At 36.9% G+C, this 19,872-nt stretch overlaps 1 non-coding gene across 1 annotated transcript; it reads right to left on the reverse strand.

Annotated features, from left to right (window-relative positions):
* Positions 1-1,626: 1,626 nt before the first annotated feature.
* Positions 1,627-1,733, reverse strand: LOC121217331 (small nucleolar RNA R71). Its single transcript, XR_005913405.1, has one exon. It is a non-coding gene; the product is annotated as a small nucleolar RNA R71 (small nucleolar RNA).
* Between the last annotated feature and the right edge of the window lie 18,139 nt (positions 1,734-19,872).

Consider the following 19,872-nt stretch of genomic DNA (forward strand, 5'->3'; position numbering starts at 1 on the left):
AGGATTAAAGGGACACGCAGAGAGGAAAGCAGAAAATTCTCAATGACAGCCATCAGAATCACCTTAGAGGCAGGATCTACATCAAGACTAAATAATTCCATCCAATTTCCTAGAAGTTCTTTGGGTTTCTTTATGTTTTGTTGTTTTCCAAACTTTGAGATGTTTTCCAATATTATTATGAACTAAACTTCCTAAATACCTAAGGGAGATAAAACCTAAGACGGATCTTAATATTATTTGAGTTGTATGATAAATACTTGTTCTTATTCTTAATTGTGAATTTAAACCTTGCTTTAATATTCAAGGATATTAATTCAGGTTTTTGATATGGTTATTCAATGGAGCAAAAGTCCCTATTTAAGAGTAGATCATCCATAATTAAGCAGAGTTGCATGCAATCCTAGAGATAGAACGACATAAATCTTCCGGATCAGAGTCAAATCTAATAAGGGAATCCATAGATCGAGTTAATGCGACAATAGGGGTTTTAATTAGAAAGAGATTTCAATTAATCGACCTAGAGTCAATTGTTTTTAGTCTCGAGAGAGATATTAACATAAATCAGGGATTTCTATGGATTAAGTCAAGTGAATAAATCGTCTAACTCAAAAGTAATAAGTGAAGTCTAGGTGGATTCTTCCTTGGGTATTGTCTTCTCTATTGGTTTTCTAAAAAGTATTTTTCAACCTTAATCTCTGTCGTAATCTTAGTTAATTAGATAATTAATTTTAGATAAAGCATTCTCTTAATTTTTAGGCTAGATAATAAAAAGATAGTAATTACTAGTAATTTTAGTCCTCGTGGATATGATTTTCCGGTCTCACTATAACTATACTACCGTTCGATAGGTGCACTTGCCTTAAGTCAAATTTTTAGTTAGTTTCGTGACCATTAAGTTTTTGGTGCCGTTTCCAGGGACTGAGATGTTAGGAACGCTTAATTTTTATTACTTTAGCCATTTTTTTATTGCAATTTAGTTTAATTTTTAATTTTGCTTAAATTTATAAAATTTCTTTTATCTACTTCTGGCAGGTTTTTATAGTTTATGACTAGAAGAAACCCGTCAGGACCTCTACTTTTCAACATTGAGATCGAAAGCACTGCTTATAGAAATCAAAGAGAAATAAGGCGAAGCCTACAATACATAGAGGAAGGGCAAGAGGATGGTATTCACACCACAACCAAGGAGATGGCTGAAAATCAAAATAATCCGCTACCTCCTATGGTTGCTGCAAATCCAGTAAATCATAATCCTACTCTCATACTATGTATGATTATGCTAAACCTACTTTAACAGGAGCTGAATCAAGTATAGTTAGGCCTGCTATTGCTGCAAATAATTTTTAACTGAAACCTAACACTATTCAAATGATAAAACAGTTTGTTCAGTTTGATGGTTTGCAGGACAAGGATCCAAACACTCATTTAGAAAATTTTCTAGAATTCTGCGACACCTTTAAGATCAATGGCATTTCTGACGATGCCATTCGCCTTCGATTGTTCCCATTCTCATTAAGGAGCAAAGCTAAACAGTGGTTAAACTCGTTACCACGAGGGTCAATCACTACTTGGGAACAAATGACAGAAAAATTTTTGCTTAAATATTTCCCGCAGGCTAAAATGGCTAAACTGAGGAATGATATCTCTTCTTTTGTGCAGATGGATTTAGAAACTCTTTATGACGCATGGGAGAGATACAAAGACTTATTGAGAAGGTGCCCTCACCATGGGTTACCTCTATGGTTGTAGGTTCAGACTTTTTACAACGGTGTAAACCCCTCAACAAGGCAACTGATCGATGCAGCCGCCAGTGGAACTTTAAACAATAAAACACCTAAAGAGGCTTATGACTTTATTGAAGAGATGTCACTGAATAACTATCAGTGGCAAGATATGAGAACAAAGCCGACAAAAGTAGCCAGTGTTTTCAACCTCAACGCGGTCATTATGCTATCTAACCAGTTAAAACTTTTAAATAAAAAGATTGATGGCCTGTATGGTTCTACTCAAGTTCATCCAGTGATGAGGTGTGATTCAAATGGAGGAGGAGCACAAAATGCAGATTATCCATCCTTCAACCCTAGCACCGAGGAGGAATAAGTCCACTATATGGGTAATAATTCTAGACCTCAAAATAATCCGTATAGAAACACTTATAATGCAGATTGGAGGGACCGTCGCAATTTCTCGTGGGGTGGTCAAGGAAATCAAGGACCACAACATCCTCTAGGTTTTCAACAACCATCTTACCAACAAGATAAGAAACCGAACCTTGAAGAGATGCTCACAAAATTTATCTCAGTGTCAGAAACTCATTTTCAGAATATTGAAACAGCACTTAAGAATCAACAAATGTCGATCCAAGGGTTCAAACTCAAATAGGATAGCTTGCTAAGTTTATTTCTAAACGACCACAAGGTAGCCTACCAAGTAACACTGAAACTAACCCAAGGGAGCAACTTCATGCCATTACTGTGCACAATGATGAAGGGTTAATTGAAGCTAAACTGAAACTGAGGCAAGACAATGTAGAAGATAAAGGTAAGGTTGATGTAAGCAATGGTACACAGAAACCGGTAAGCAAGGAGTATAAACCTTGTGTGCCATACCCCAATGCGACAAGGAAATACCATACAGATGAACAATTCGGTAAATTCCTTAAATTATTAAAAAAATTTCATATTAACTTACCATTTATTGAAGCTCTTTCGCAGATGCCAAATGCAATGAAATTTTTAAAGGAGCTCTTGGATAATAAACGAAAGATAGATGATGCGTTGCACGTGGAATTAAGCACAGTTTGCTCAGCCATCTTACAAAATAGGCTACCCAACAAACTGAAAGATCTAGGGAGTTTTACTATTCCTTATTTAATTGGTAGTTTAAATATTAAGAATGCATTGGCTGATTTAGGGGCAAGTATTAATGTCATGCCCAATAAAATGTTTAAACAACTAGGTCTTGGGAAACCCAGACAAACTAGGATGAGCACTCAATTAGCAGATAAAACAATTAGATTTCCTAAAGGTATTATTGAAGACGTGCTTGTCAAAATTGACAAATTTATATTCCTAGTTGACTTTGTTGTTCTAGACATGGATGAGGATAGTGACGCACCTTTAATTTTAGGAAGAACCCTTTTAGCAACTGCTAAAACTATCATTAGTGTTGGCACAGATGAATTGATACTTCATGTAGGAGATGACACGATTAAACTTCAAGCTCATGATTCTACTAAAATATCTAGTAATCGAGATGATTGTTTAAGTTCTGATAATTTGAGTAATATTACAACTCAAACTTCTTTGTAGGAGTCCCCTAAGAAGAACGTGATGGAACTTCATTCTAATCCAGGCCACAAAAACAAAGCGACTCACGAAGAACGAAGGCTTCAGATCGATGAACTAGATGAATGGCGAACATATTTCAAGGAGAAACCAACAGCACATGATAAGTCAAAGCAACGGCATGATGAGTGAATGGATGAAACAAAGCAATTTAAGGTCGGGGATAAAGTATTATTAGATGAAAAGGACCCTCGAATTGCTACTTCAGAGCACAATACAAACGGAGTGATTCCCTTCACGGTATTGAATACCTTCCCACATGGTACAATCGAGGTAACACATACTAAATTCGGAGCTTTCAAGGTAAATAATACTTGACTCAGACCTTATTTTGATCAAATTGATAGTAGAGGTGAGTTGTTCCAACTCCTCAATCCACCGTGACCACACGAAATTGAGGTAAGTCGAGTTTAGACTCTAAATAAGTGCTTCTTGGGAGGCAACCCGAGCACTAACACCACTAACTAATTTCTTTTTATCTTTTTTCGTATTTTTTTATGCAGGAACAATGACCCACACGACCTAGACACACGGGTGTGTCCTTCGCCATGTGAAAACAGGGCTAAAAATCCCCAAGTATTGAGCCACACGACCGTGTGAAGCACACGGCCTGGGCACACGGGCATGTCCTAGGCTGTGTGTTCAGACACACGGGCGTGTGGGATACCACACGGGCGTGGAAGAAGCGAACAACGAAGAACACGACCGTGCAACACGGTCGTGTAAACCTCAAGGCCTGACACATGGGCGTGTACCCAGGCCGTGTGATGAAAGGACATTAAAATTTCGCGACAAACACGAGCTGAACTTGATCCACACGGGCGTGTGACACGGTCGTGTGGCCCAACACGGGCTTCACACGACCGTGTGCCTTTTTAAACCCTCTCAAACCCTAAACTTTACTTTTGTCTTCTTCCCCAACTCTCCCAACCCTAGCCGCCGTATCCCCCTCAGCCCCCTCCTCCGGCCATCGTCACCCACCACTGGTCGCCCCCTCCATTTCTCTTCTTTCTTTTCTTTTTCTTTCTTTCTCTCTTCTTTCCTTCTTTCCTCCTTCTTCCCCTTTCTTCTTCCCTTATCTTTCTTCACCATTTTTCTCTTAACCACCAACCCATCCCCCCCGCTTGTAACACCCCGTACCCGAGACCGTTGCCGGAGTCAGACACGAGGGGTTCGTAGACTTAACTACTTATTTGTACAGTCCATTTTAAATTTCCAGAGAAGCTGGCTAACTGCGTCACTGTCACCTTAAAAATCATATCTCAAGTTCCAAAGCTCAAAAACCAGTTCCGTAAATTTTTCCTGAAACTAGACTCATATATCCATCTACAAATTTTTTTCTAGAATTTTTGGTCGAGCCAATTAGTACAGTTTATTAGTTAATGTCTCCCCTGTTTCAGGGTTCGACTACACTGACCTTCATGCATTACGACTTGGATATCTCCCTGTACAGAGCTTCAATACTAATACCGTTTGTTTCTATAGAAACTAGACTCAAAAAGGAATCTATAAATATATGGAATGACTTCTAAATTTCTCTGGTTAATTTATAATGAATTTACAAAGTCGGAACAGGGAATCCAGAAACCGTTCTGGCCCTGTTTCGCGAAAACCTAAATATCTCTTAACATACTACTCATATGATCGTTTCGTTTCTTCCATGTGAAAGAAGATTCATCAAGGTTTGATTACATAATTTATTCACTATTTAATTCCATTCCTACTATTTGTAGTGATTTTTCAAATCTACATCACTGCTGCTGTCCGCATCTGCCTTTAAGGTAGACTTTACCTATTTCATAGTTTCCATGATTCAACTAGCCCTTTAGCATATATAGCCCAAAATATAATCATGATGAACCATTCTAATGGCTAATCGTTGCCAAACATTTCCATGCCTCTTAATGAACATATACATTCAAGATGATTATAACATTATGCTCAAAATATATATAAGCCATTTTCGCATGGCTATCCAAATATATACAACACCAAAGTACTTGACTAATAACAAAAAGGGGTGTCCTATACATGCCATTTCAAAGTTCAACCAAAAGTTTACCAAAAGGGGCTTTGATAGTGTGGGCGAGTTCGACTTCAAAAATCCCGAGTCCGATAGCTGAAGAACCAAAATCTATAAAACAGAGATTTACAGAAGCGGAGTAAGCATTTAATGCTTAGTAAGTTTTGAGCCATAAAATTTGACACAACTAAAATGTAGCATTCATATGGCTAAATGGATAATTTGACCCCCGCTGCCGTCTAACCCCGCTGTCCGACCCCGTCATCCATCGACACCATCGTCCGTCTAACGTCCGGTCACCGTCCATCATCGTCGGGTTTCCCTTAATACTCATCATTATTTTATTCCTATTAATTATTTATTTCATTATTAACTCCATTATCCTTTATTTACTGCATTATTATTATTTAATTAGTTTTAGCATTATAGATTTACCCTTTTGATTAGTTTGGGTACTATTTAGACTAGTTTACCAAATATTCATTGGCTGACTTCATTATTCCTCATTCTATTACAATTTGTTCCTACCATTAGGTTTAGTCTCTCATTTAGATATTGTTACTTATTTATAATTAGTTTATTTTTGCATGATCAGATTTTAGTACACATTGTTTAAGAATAAATTATTATTTAGGATTACTTACATTTTGAGTTATAAGCTCTCATTTAAATAATTCGTGATCATTTCCTTATTTACTGACGAACTCTTTTACTTTTTCAGGTACACTATGACGAACACACGAGGCAAGAAAACTACCGTCCCTGCTTCGAAAAAGTAGAAGGGTCCCGGTCAACCTCCTCAAGCTCCTCGACTGAAGCTCGTCACCCTCTGCTTCGATTCTCGTCAGGCCCATAGGATGACCTGTTTTAGCTTCTTCGAGTACAACCATTAGGAGTGGGCCATTGTATTAATTGGGCCGCTTTGGAGCAGGTTCACCTTGCTCATCTTGTTTGAATCCATCTCAATACTACACCGTGGGATCGGTTCTTTGCAATTATCGAGCCTACCTATTCAGAGCTAACATTGGAGTCTTGTACTACTTTCCATCTACAGCATATGATGAATACACATGACGAGCCTGGAACTATCATTTTTAGACTTGGTAGACTCGTAAGGCACGTGAGTGTACCGAAGTTTAGAGCCACTTTGGTCCTTTACTTGGAGGAGTTCATGGCTTCCGAGAAATTTTTACAACTTCACTGGCACATACACTACTCGCCCGCTTGCTGTTGGACCAACCTTACGGTGAGTATTGTTCCCTATGACGCAAGTCGCTCAAAAGTGACTTCTCTTCCACTAGCACTATGTTACATCTATGCTATCTTGACTCATAACTTGATTGGGAGGAGAGAGAGCACCGACGTCGTTAACACCACCGATGCTTACTTCTTATGGAGAATGGTGACTGGTCATGTCTTTGACTTGGCATACTTTATTGCCCTTGCTTTTCGCCACCAGACGGATCGCCATAGGAGGGGTCCCATTTGCCTTGGCCCCTACGTGACTCGCCTCACTCGACACTTCGGCCTCTTCGATACTCCAGGGATGTCATCGACACTTACACTAGTCGGCCAGATGTCTCCTCAAGGAATATCTAGCATGATCCACATGACGATGATAGAGCGACGCCGTGGATTTGACCCACCTCAGTACAGACTTGTTCAGTCCGATGACCAGGATGAGCCAGAGGACATTACTGATGATGTTCCTCCCCCTCACGAGGAGCCACCCCCACCATCACCACTGAGTCAATGACCTCCTACTGCCACTTTGACAGAATTATCTGAGAGATTCACTCGCTTTGAGCAACAATGTTTCGAGCGATTTGACAGCATCGATGCCACTGTTCGACAAATTTGTCACCACATCCACATCTTTCCTTCGGCACCGTCGACCCACGAGGCATCCGATGATGAGGAATTTTGAGTCCTTTTATTTTATTATTTTTATTTTTATTTTTATTACAATTCTATTTTGTCTCTTATTTATTTTTAAAGACTTATGTTTTTTTTGAACTATGTTTATCTTTATAATTATTATTAAGTGATCCCTTAATTCTCTTCCACGGTGGTGTTTATTTTCTTATTAGTACCTCAGAATCAAGCCTTTCATTCGGCTTTCTCTACAATTCTTGCTTTCGCTCTTCCAAGGATTTCATCCAAAAATTCAGGGCAGTTTCGCTTCTCTCTCTCTCTTCTAATATTTTGCTTCTATTGCTATTATTTATTGCTATTATTTATCTTTGTACATTGAGGACAATGTACATTTTAAGTGTGGGGAGGTTATTTAGGTGATTATAAAAAAAATCCCTAAATTTTTATCTTGTTCTCAAATAATTTTCTCATACATTATTATAGTAAATTTTGATTGATTTATGATTTTTATTGATATGTTTTGAATTAAATCATAGGTAACTATGCATTGATCGTTTAAACTTTAAGACATTAGAGAATCGAGCATGATAAGTTGACTTTTGAAAAGTAAAATTGCTAGGTTGTTTCCCTGAATTGAGGTGTTATCTTGAAGTTTTGAATTCACAGGATTGACATCAAATACCCATAAATTTCGTGAGATTTTGAGCCTTTTAGAGCATATATCTTTCTTGCTCACTTATTGTTTTTATGAGTGCATCAACATTGATTTGCTATTCTAGAACTTGCATCGATTATACATGTCGAGACCACACCTTTGATTGGATATACTAAAATGATAAAGGCACTTAGGTTTTAACCCATTTACCCTATAAAAAGTCTACCCACATAATTGACCCCTAGTGAACCCCTTTGAGCCTCAACTATTATTTCTTAATTTTCCCCTTAATATTAACGCACAACTTAACCCTTTTTGATTCATTAAGAATTTTTCCCTTTTTATTGACTCCCTTTTTATCGAGATTTAATTTGATTAGTTACCTAATTATGTTCGTTCATTCTAGTTGCTGAATTATTTCTTAATATGTATTTTCCATTCCTGTTCTTGTTCTTAAAAAAAATCATATAGTCATATTCATCCAATTACATGTTCTAAAGAGCTTGGATAAGTTAAAGTCAGTATACTGAGAAAAAGCTCACATCTTTAGTCTCAGATAGTTTGAATTCTGGCATTTTTTTTTGTAATTCAGTGATTAGCTTTAATTTAAGTTTGATAATTTATTAAATTAATCTCAAGTCTAACCTTCTCTTGTAGCCTTTATCCACACCTTCAATCCAAGCCCCATTACAACCCTGTTAAAGACCTTTTGATTTGTGTATCATTTCATTATAGTGGTGGAGATTTCATTTTCATGCAAGCCTATGGTAATAACTTTTCATGTTTGACTATTGAGTGCTTAATTATTGAACCTTAAAAACTTTGAGTGATTTGGGTGAATCATTAGTGAGGATGTCAACTTTGTCAATTTTGAATTAAAGGTGATTACTTAGATAAAGGGAGATGATTTTATGATTAAAATGCTCAATTTGGATTGTTTGAAACTTTAATGTTCTTTTAGTTAAGCTCTTAACATATAATTAATTATGGATTATTTTGAACATTATTGATGAGAATTATAAGTTGAGAAGAATTTATTTTAATTGTGAGTTGAGGATTTTACTTGAGGATAAGCAAATGCTTAAGTGTGGGGATATTTGATAAGCTATAATATATACATATTTTTACCCCATGCTTGGCATATTTATGGATGATTTTTCCTTGCTTTCATTGAATTTGATGCTCCTAATCTTTTAATTTCATGTTTTATACTCAGGAGAGCTTAGGATGGCGAAAAGAGTAAGAAATTGGCCAAAAATAGACAAATTGGGCTTAAATTAGTGTTTCACATGGCCTAGGCATTTCCACACGGGTGATCCACACGCCCATGTGTCATGACCATGTCGACATTAATCCAAGTTAGAATTGCACACAGCCTGAGCACTTGTACAAGGCCGTGTCCTTGTCGAGCCCAAGTCTAATTCTACTCAAAAAAGGCTAATTTTGGGCTATTCTGGGCATTTCAAAGTCTATATAAACACCTTAGAAGAGGATTAAAGGGACACGCGGAGAGGAAAGTAGAAAATACTCAAAGACAACCATTAGAATCTCCTCAGAGGAAGGATCTACATCAAGACTGAAGAATTCCATCCAATTTCCTAGAAGTTCTTTGGGTTTCTTTATGTTTTGTTGTTATCTAAACTTTGAGATGTTTTCCATTATTATTATGAACTAAACTCCCTAAATACCTAAGGGAGATAAAACCTAAGACGGATCTTATTATTATTTGAGTTATATGATAAATACTTGTTCTTATTCTTAACTATGAATTTAACCATTGCTTTAATATTCTAGGATATTAATTCAGGTTTTTGATGTGGTTATTCAGTAGAGCAAAAGTCCCTGTTTAAGAGTAGATCATCCATAATTAAGTGGAGTTGCATACAATTCTAGAGATAGGATAACATAAATCTGTCAGATTAGAGTCAAATCTAATAAGGGAATCCATAGATCGAGCTAATGCGACAATAGGGATTTTAATTAGAAAGAGATTTCAATTAATCAACCTAGAGTCAGTTATTTTTAGTCTCGAGAGAGATATTAACATAAATCAGAGATTTCTATGGATTAAGTCAAGTGAATAAATTGTCTAACTCAAAGGTAATAAGTGAAGTCTAGGTGGATTCTTCCTTGGGTATTGTCTTCTCCATCAGTTTTCTAAAAAGTATTTTTCAACCTTAATCTCTGTCGTAATCTTAGTTAATTAGATAATTAGTTTTAGACAAAACATTCTCTTAATTTTTAGGCTAGATAATAAAAAGATAGTAAGTACTAGTACTTTTAGTCCTCGTGGATACGATATTTCCAGTCTCAACATAACTATACTACTGTTCGATAGGTGCGCTTGCCTTAAGTTGAAATTTTAGTTAGTTTCACAACCATCAGAACACCTCTTAATAGCTAACCCCTCCCCAGAAAGTGCACATGCAACTAACAATCAAAAAAATTTGGCTAGTTTACATTGATGGCTCCTCAACCAAAATAGGATCAGGGGCAAGTACACTCATAATAGATCCCAGTGGCAACAAGTGGCTATACAGATTGTAATTTGGGTTCCAAACATCGAATAAGATCACTGAGTATGAAGCCTTGGTATTTGGACTAGAGTTAGCACACCAACTAGGAGCAAAAGATCTAATTGTCCATACATATTTACAATTGGTGGAAAAACAGATGAGCGAAGAGTACAGTATAAAGGAAGCGGTGCTAGAAAAACTATAGAATGGTGAATCAGCTGCTCATAAGATTTGATTAAGCTCAAATTAAATAGCTCTTGAGAAATGACAACACTTGTGCTAATGCTTTATCGAAGCTAGCCTTCTCGGTCATCATCCAACAAAGGGGAAAAATCCTACCCGAGAATAGGGAAACCCCGAGCTATGATACGTCACAAGTACTATATATGACTCAAGAGGAGACTTGGATGATGCCAATAATCTTCACACTCCAGGGAACATGACAACCATGACATGAAAGAGCTCGCAAAGCTACAACATAAGGCTGTGAGGTATGTCATTACTAAAAATTACAAGTGTTTGCTAAACTACCCATATATGAATTGAATATTTAAATATTGCAAACTCATTACATGATAAATTAAGACAACTTATTTTATCTCACGTTTAATAGATATACCCTGTTGGAGAGTGTACTATACAAAAAGGGGTTTTCACATCATCTGTTGTGGTGTCTATCACCACCGGAAGTTGAATACGTTATGAGAGAAATCTACGAAGGAATTTGTGGTAATCACCTAGGCGGTAGATTGCTCGCGCAAAAAATCCTCAGACAAGGGTACTACTAGCCTACAATCTAAGAAGGCACACATTAGATAGTTCACACATGTTATTCTTGCCAGAGAAATGCCAAAGTCCAACGAAAACTAGCGGAACTCCTTCAAGTCATGTCAGGCCCTTGGCCATTTGCCACGTGGGGTGTCGATATCCTCAGCTCAGTTCCTATAGCCACATCCCAAAAGAAATTCATAGTAGTAGCTGTAGACTACTTCACAAAGTGGATCGAAGCTAAAGCTCTGGAAACCGTTACAAAAAAATGGATGGAGTCTTTCCTATGGAAATCAATTTTCTACAGATTTGAGATACCTCGCACAATTATTACAAACGACGATACACAATTCCAAGGAAAATTTAAGCGATTCTGCGTTAACTTCCAAATAGCTCTAGCTCAAAGTTTAGTGAAAATACCACAGACCAATAGATAGGTGGAGGCAACAAATAAGAAAATTGTAATAGGCCACAAGAAAAAAGTGGACGAGGCTAAGAGCGCTTGGTTGAAAGAGCTACTGGGAATTTATAGGCCTTGTGAACTACACTCCACACCCCGATGAGAGAAACAACTTTCTCTCTAGTCTATGGTGTGGAAGTTGTAATCCTTACAGAAGTTGGTTTAAGTTCACATAGAACACAATATTTTGATGAGAAAGCTAATCAGGAGGCTCTCATACTCAACCTCAATCTGATGAACAAACTTAGAGAAGTAGTTGAAGTTAGAAATGTAGTACATGCCCAATAGGTAGCTCGGTACTATAATTCCAAGGTCAGAAACAAACAATTCCAAGTGGACAACTTTGTCTTAAGAAATACTGAGGCTAGTCTACCAGCTTCCTGGTGAGGAAAAATGGCTCCAAATTGGGAAGGGTAATATAAAGTGATAGAAAAAATAGGTCACAGAGCGTATAAGCTAGCAAGAAATGAAGGCACAGTTGTACCATAAACTTGGAACACCCAACATCATAGTTTGTTATCTTTCAAAATTATAAATTAGCTCACGGATTAACATCCTCAGTTTGTTATCTTTCAAAATTTTCTTAAGTATGAAATAACTTGCAGATTCACATCCACAGCTTGTTATCTTTCAAAACTTTCGCAAAGTATAAAACAACTTGTGGATTAAAGCTACAGTCTTTGAAGATTCTTCATAAATACAGACATAATTGTGCAATAGAAATGACTAAATTCGCAAAAGTAGAAAAGAAATTATTACAAAATAAAACATATTCTCATTGGAAAATAAACAACAAAGTATAGAGTATTAAACAAATTAAGGCATGTTATACCTATTTATGCCTTGGTCCACATCATCAAAATGAGCAACGTCATTGTTCGCAGAAGATGGGGCCACATCCTAATTCGTAGCTAGATCCTTCTCTATATAAAAATCCAGAGAGCCTTTCCAAGTAGACACAAAAGGGTCTCACACAAAACTTGAGGGACATAACACATCGAAGCCTAGAGAGCTCATATCCACCCTCTCAAGAGCATCAAGATCCACTTTGCAAACATCAAATGGACCACTAGCGACCCGAGTGTGGAGCAAAATGTTCACCTTCAGCATCAAAATAAAACATAAGACATTCCCAGTTATCTCTTTCTTAAAATTCTCAAAGACGTGAAGCTATTCCCTGATCGTGGCAGCCACTTGATCGTGACACTCTCTAATAATCCTATCCATTTCGACTATATGCTCTTCTGTAAACCCGTGTAACTCAGCTTGTAAAGCCTCTTTACTTTACGTTTTAGCGGCCACCTTATACTCTAACCCCTCCACTTTAATCTCCACAATGGCCAAACACTCCGTGAGATCTTCATTTTGCTTAATGATGACCTCATATTCCTCCATCATATTACGGTGCTTGTAACATCCTGAATTAGGGCCTAGTCAAAATAGTGGTTTTGGGACCACAAATATGACGTTAAAATATTTTTGTTATGATTATTATGAGTTGTAGGATATGAAAATAAGTATGTGTTAAAGTATAATGAAGAAATTCTAAGTATAAGGTGTCCAATTGGAAATTAGGGACCAAATTGAATTAAGTGAAAAACTTGGGTTCTAAAAGTAATTTGTATGAAATTGATTTGAATTATAAATTAGAAGGTCTTAAATAGCAATTTTCCTAATTTTTAAGGTTTTGGACAAAAATGTGCATGCATAGAAAAATTTGGAAGTTTTGTAAGGAGGGGCATTTTGATCATTTGGTAATAAACTTAATAAAAAGGGAAAATTCCTAGAGCTGGCGAAATTCCTAGAGCTCCATAAGCTAGGGTTTTCAACATTTCAAGCTCAATAGTAAGTGATCTCTAGCCCCGTTTTTAATGTTCTTTGTATTTTTGAGATCCTCGTAACATGCTCTATCCATTTCCACCCATATCTCAAGCTAAGGTTCATGTTTGGAATATTACCCATGCATGAGATGCTTGTGTTTTGATGATTTATGGAGGAATATGAGGGTTTAAAGGATGGTAAACAACTTTTACTAGGTAGGTTTTCATGGAAATAGCTTAAAGTACCATTTTGTAAAAAGTATAAAATGTGGTAGAAATGTGAAATAGAGGAAAATATGGGCTGGTATGAGCTTAGGATACATTCGGCTAGGCATTGTAACTAAGGAATTTCATGCATTCCATTATACGAGCCTAGGGACTAATTTGGAAAAATGTGAAATATTGGGGGTAAAATGGTCATTTTGCCCGAGGGTAAAATTTAGGTATTAAATGAATGGTATGAGGTATTAATAATTTATTTTTACTAATAACCTCGAGGAACCAATTCCGGAGGTATTAAATGTTATGAGGGATTTAACCTGGATTGGTAATTCCGTCGTAAGAGTGAGGTTCACGGGAGTGTATATTTAAAACGGTCACTAGCATGACTTGACGGCAAAAAGGGATACCCATCAAGATTTTTGAGAAACTCAAAAGAACTAAATGAGAAATGAGACTGGAAATTTTTGAATTGATGAGCTCATTTAAGATTAATGCTATATTGCTTGAGAGGAAACTAACTTGATGATTGAGTGTATGTGATAGGGGATTTATACTATGCATGTTTGGCATGAATATCTTTTAAGGTTGCATGCTAAATAATTGGTAAGTTTACCTTCTTGTTTTCTGAACTTACTAAGCATGTTAATGCTTACCCCCTTTCATTTCCCTATTTTTACAGAGCTTGTGAACTCGTGAAGATTGGAAGACAATTGGAGTATTGTCAACACTATCAACTTATCTTGTTTTGGTATATATATACCTTTACTTTATTTCAATGGCATGTATAGGTTTTTGGTTATTTTGTTATATGTGTCATTGGTTAGCCAATGTAAGGGCTTGAATGATATACCTATTCATTTTGTATATGGCCATAAGACATGGCTTATTTTGATGTAGGTTGTAACTTACTAATTGTGCATGTTGGTGTTTAAATGTTCATGAGATAGTTAAATGTGGTATATCATGAATGGACATGTGGAATGTGGCCAAATCACTTGGCGATGGCTAGGTCATAATTGGCAATGAGTTATAAAATGAGCCAAGTCTAAATGTGTTTGATGATTTGGTAATCTTTAATACAAAAAGGATAATCTAGCATGTATAAAACCAATGAGATGAGGTTAACATGAAATTAGACTATTGAAGGTAGTCATTGGGCATATCTAGGCCCTGTTAAATACAATAGAAGTTTACAGATGTTTGTGGATGTTGAAGCTGACCATTGGCTTGGGTTGTAGCCTCCAAAAAGGTCCACATGGGTAGACACACGGGTGTGTGTCTAGGCTGTATGTGACGCACGGTCAGCTCCATGGGCGTGGGGTACGGCCGTGTGTCCCTTGCACCTAAAATTTTTAGGTCAGTATGCATAGTAGAAAACACACGGGTAGAGACACGGCTGTGTGTCTCAACCGTGTGAAGGACACGACCTAGCACACAAGCGTGTGTCTTGGCCGTGTAGCCTTAAATGCATGATGATGTCATAAACAGAATGCTCCAATTTTTGGACACGGGCGACGACATGGGTGTGTGCTCGGTCATGTGAAAACCCCTGTAGGTTCGAAATAGAAAATAAATTGAATTAATTCCACACGGGTAAGGGACACGGGCGTGTCCCAAGCACACGGGCATGTGAGGCTTAAACCTAGAAATTTTCTTAAGATTTTCTTAAACTCTCAGTTCAGTTCTGGACCGTCTGAAGAGTTTAGAGCTAAGGTTGATGATGATGCTCAATGAGCCGAATTCTGGCTTGAGAACACTACGCGAGTTTTAGAAGAGTTGTAATGTACACCTGAGGACTGTTTAAAGTGTGTTGTATCTCTTCTAAAAGATACTGCATATCACTGGTGGAAGACTGTATCTTCAGTGGTACTGAAGGAAGATATTACATGAGAGTTCTTCCAAGCTGAGTTTAAAAAGAAATACATCAATCAAAAATTTTTAGACTTGAAGCAAAAAGAATTCCTAGAACTCAGGCAAAGAAATAAGACTGTGTTAGAATATGAGAGGGAATTCGTAAGGTTAAGTCAATCTGCCACAGAGTGGGTCCAATCGGAGATAGAAATGTGTAAGTGCTTCGAATAATGCTTGAATAAGGAAATTAGTTATTGATCGGGATCCTTGAGATACAAGAATTCACAGCACTGGCTAATCAGGCCAAGAAGGCCGAAGAGCTAAACAATGAAAGAAAGCAAGCAAAGAGAGAGGCTCGAATTTCGAATAAGAGATCTAGTAGAAGAACACACTCTTTTTCCATAAAGAAATTGAAGAGTCAACAAGACCGCTCCACTGCATCGGTGGGATATTCGGGCAGAACAAGAAGCTCTAAACGTCACAACCCAAAGTCTTCCTCCCCTAAAGTAACTAGTGTAGGAAGTGTGGATGATCAAAAGTTGAGGTTTGAAAGCTGCAACAATTCCACTTTGGTGAGTGTCGAAAGAGGAGTGGTGCATGCTACAAATGTAGTTCTCTTGACCACTTCCTTAAAGACTGCTCGGAACAAGTTGATAAAAAGGTGGATCTAGCCCCAAAGTCTAATGCCCCTAATTTTCGAGGTAGACCACCCCGACATCCTAAAAGTGCAAGTGGTTGTTGAAATGTTTCCAAAGACACAACTGTAAAACCAAAGACTCCGGCTCCGGCAAGAACTTACGCAATATGCGCTAGAGAGGAAGCCTCTACTCCTGATGTCATTACGGGTACATTCTCTATTCATGATGTACATGTTATTGCCTTGATTGACCTATTCGTACATTTTCATGAAATTGGTGTCTATCACGAATATGGCTGTAGAACCTACGGAGTTTGTGATTAAGGTGTCGAACCCTCTAGGTAAGTCTGTCATAGTAGATAAAGTTTGTAAGAATTGTCCTTTGATGATCTAAGGTCATTGTTTTTCGGCTAATCTTATGCTTTTACCCTTCGATGAATTTGACATAATACTTGGCATGGATTGGTTGACCCTCCACGATGTGATAGTAAATTTTGGTAATAAGTATATTGAATTGAAATGTTCAAATGGTAAAGTTCTCCGAGTTGATTCAAGCGAGTTGAATACACCACTGGATGTGATTTCTTCAATGAAGGCTTGAAGGTATATAAGAAAAGGGTATGAAGCTTACCTTGCTCTTGTATTGAACTCTAAGGAATCTGAGTTGAGGATTGAGTCGGTACTGATAGTACGCGAATACCCGGATGTGTTTCTGGAAGAATTGCCCGGTTTACCTCCTGTTAGAGAGGTAGAATTTGGTATTGAACTAGCGCCGGGAAGAACACCCATTTTTATTTCCTCGTATAGGATGGCACCAACCGAGTTGAAAGAGTTAAAAGCATAGTTGCAAGAATTGACCGATAAAGGGTTTGCAAGACCAAGCTTTTCTCTATGGGGTGCTCCGTATTATTTGTTAAGAAGAAAGATGGTTCGATGAGACTATGTGTAGATTATCGACAACTCAACAAGGTAACCATCAAGAACAAGTATCTGTTGCCAAGAATTGACGACTTGTTTGATCAATTGAGGGGAGCCACTGTGTTCTCTAAGATAGATCTGGGATTCGGCTACTACCAGTTGCGAGTAAAAGAGTCAGATGTACCTAAGACTGCTTTGTAACACCCCTTACCCGTGTCCGAGGCCAGGACAGGATACGAGGCATTACCAGACTTAAACATACACAATAACATAAATCGGGCCATAAAATTTCATTCAAATCAAAAACATTCATACATAAGTATAACGTCCCTTAAACGGGCCTACGAGGCCCTAAACACGCATCGGAGATGATTCAGAATTAAACTGGAAACTTTGAAAACTTTTGGGAAAACTTAAAAAATTTCATCATGAAATAGGGTCACACGCCCATGTGGGTAGGTTGTGTGGTCACAGACACTCGTGTGGGTTAGGCCGTGTGGTCACACATGCCCGTATGGCTTGAGGTACGCTCATGTTCTCAGCCCGTGTAACTCTCTGTTTATGACGTCAGCAAGAAAATAAAGTCACACAGCCAAGTTACACGCCCATGTGCTAGGCCGTGCGCTCCACACGGTTGTGTCTCTACCCGTGTGGCTAAGAAAGTGGCTATTTACCAAGCCATTTGGCACCCTCATTTGCACATACTTAAACATAATTTTAATGGCACTTTTCATGGCACAATTGAGTATTTAAACATCATCAAACAAGTCATGATCATGGTGATTTCATATCAATTTATTCATGCATAAGGTACCATACTTTGCCTGGTTTAAACTTATCAAACTTTCATGCCATGACTATCATTAACCCATTCTCTTATTTTATACTTATGCCAATTATGTCATCAACCAATTATCAAGAACCTAAACCATATCCAAACACCCATCCATATTAAACAACATTATCACACCACATGACCTTTGACACATGCAAGTACATATAATTAGGCATTACAACCCAAATAGTCAATATAAGCCACATCTCATGGCTATATATACAAAATGAATCAATATATCATCATAATCCAATACATTTGGCCAAATCAAATGACACATACACAATTGACTAAGCCCCTATACATGCCATAAACTCAAGTGCTTGAATACTTATACCCCAAATGGTAGCTTGATAGTGTGATTGAATCTCCGACGATCTCCAACCCGAGCTAGCTGAATAAACCTATAAGAGATGGGAAAGGAAAGGGAGTAAGCTATATAGCTTAGTAAGCCTGTGAAAATAATAAGTAACTTATTAACATGCTTTTTCCAAATTCTAACAACATGCTTTCAAGGTAGCACAATCATAATTGCACATAATTCAGTCAAGTTGTCTACTCGAGTAATGGTCACTAAATTATTTATAACTTGAGCTAAAGATTTCTAAATTATGATCTGTTAATTTTCCTTGAAACTAGAATCATATGTCTTTCTACCATAAAATTTTCAGAATTTATGAATTATCCAATAAGTATAGTTTATTCTTCAAAGTTACCCCTATTCGGCTGTTTGATAGCTTCGACATTTCTTTACTAAAAAATTATTATCTCTTCATACGGGATTCATATGATGTTCCCATTTGTTTCTTTTGAAAATAAACTCATTAAGTATTTTAAGCATATAAATTATAAACCACAATTATTTTTGTACAATTTTTAATTATTTTCCCAAATCAGAACAGGGGATTCCAAAATCATTCTGAATCTGTCTCACAAAAATTCTAATATCTCATAATATAAAATTCTTTTGCTTACGACATTTCCTTCATAAGAAAATAGGCTCAATAAAATTTAATTTCATATCTTATTCAACCACTAATTCAGTTTCCACTATTTTTTGTGAATTTTCAAAGTCGGACTGCTGCTATTGTCCAAAACTATTTTAGTGTAAATAATGATAACTAAGTTAATAATACCTTTATAAATCATTTCAACCATCATGGTATAAATACATATTTATACAACATAAGCATGGACCCATAATCACAAGGTCATCACAAATCATTCTCATAGGCATGACTTACTTATTTACTTCATTACAAAAGATGCATCATAAACCGAAATCATTTCTCATGAGTTTTGCATTCATACCTGTACCGATGATTACCATTTCATACATACACGTAATGCCGTTGCATCTTCAATGTCTTGCACACTAGGTGTCATACTCAATATCTCGCACACCAAGTTCCATTCTCAATATTTCGCACACTAAGTGCCACACATATATATATAGCCGGAGCTATTTCAAACCGCACACTAAATGTCATTCTTAGCCGATATGTCGTTAAACATAACAATAGTCACATATATACAATTTATATAATATAAAATCATTAAAAGCATAAATATAACAATGCTTATTGCATACGAACTTACCTCGATCGTTAAAACGGCAGAACGGATCGACTAGTCTGAATCTTTGTTTTTCCTTCGATCTAGACCTGCACGAGGCTTAACTTGATCTAAATAATCAAATTCAACTCATTTAATCATTATTTTACTCAATTCAATCAAATTTCATCTTATGTAAAAATTACCATTTTACCCCTATACTTTTGACCTTTTTACAATTTAGTCCCTAGGCTCGTAAAATTAAAATTCATGAAATTTAATCACACCCAAGCCTAGTCGAAAATCATAAATGCTCATATCATCCCATACAATTCATAATTTCACATATTTAACACAATATTTTCACATTTATCAATTTAGCACGTATTTG

Source organism: Gossypium hirsutum, chromosome A02 (genome assembly GCF_007990345.1).
Source record: "Gossypium hirsutum isolate 1008001.06 chromosome A02, Gossypium_hirsutum_v2.1, whole genome shotgun sequence".
NCBI lineage: Eukaryota > Viridiplantae > Streptophyta > Magnoliopsida > Malvales > Malvaceae > Gossypium > Gossypium hirsutum.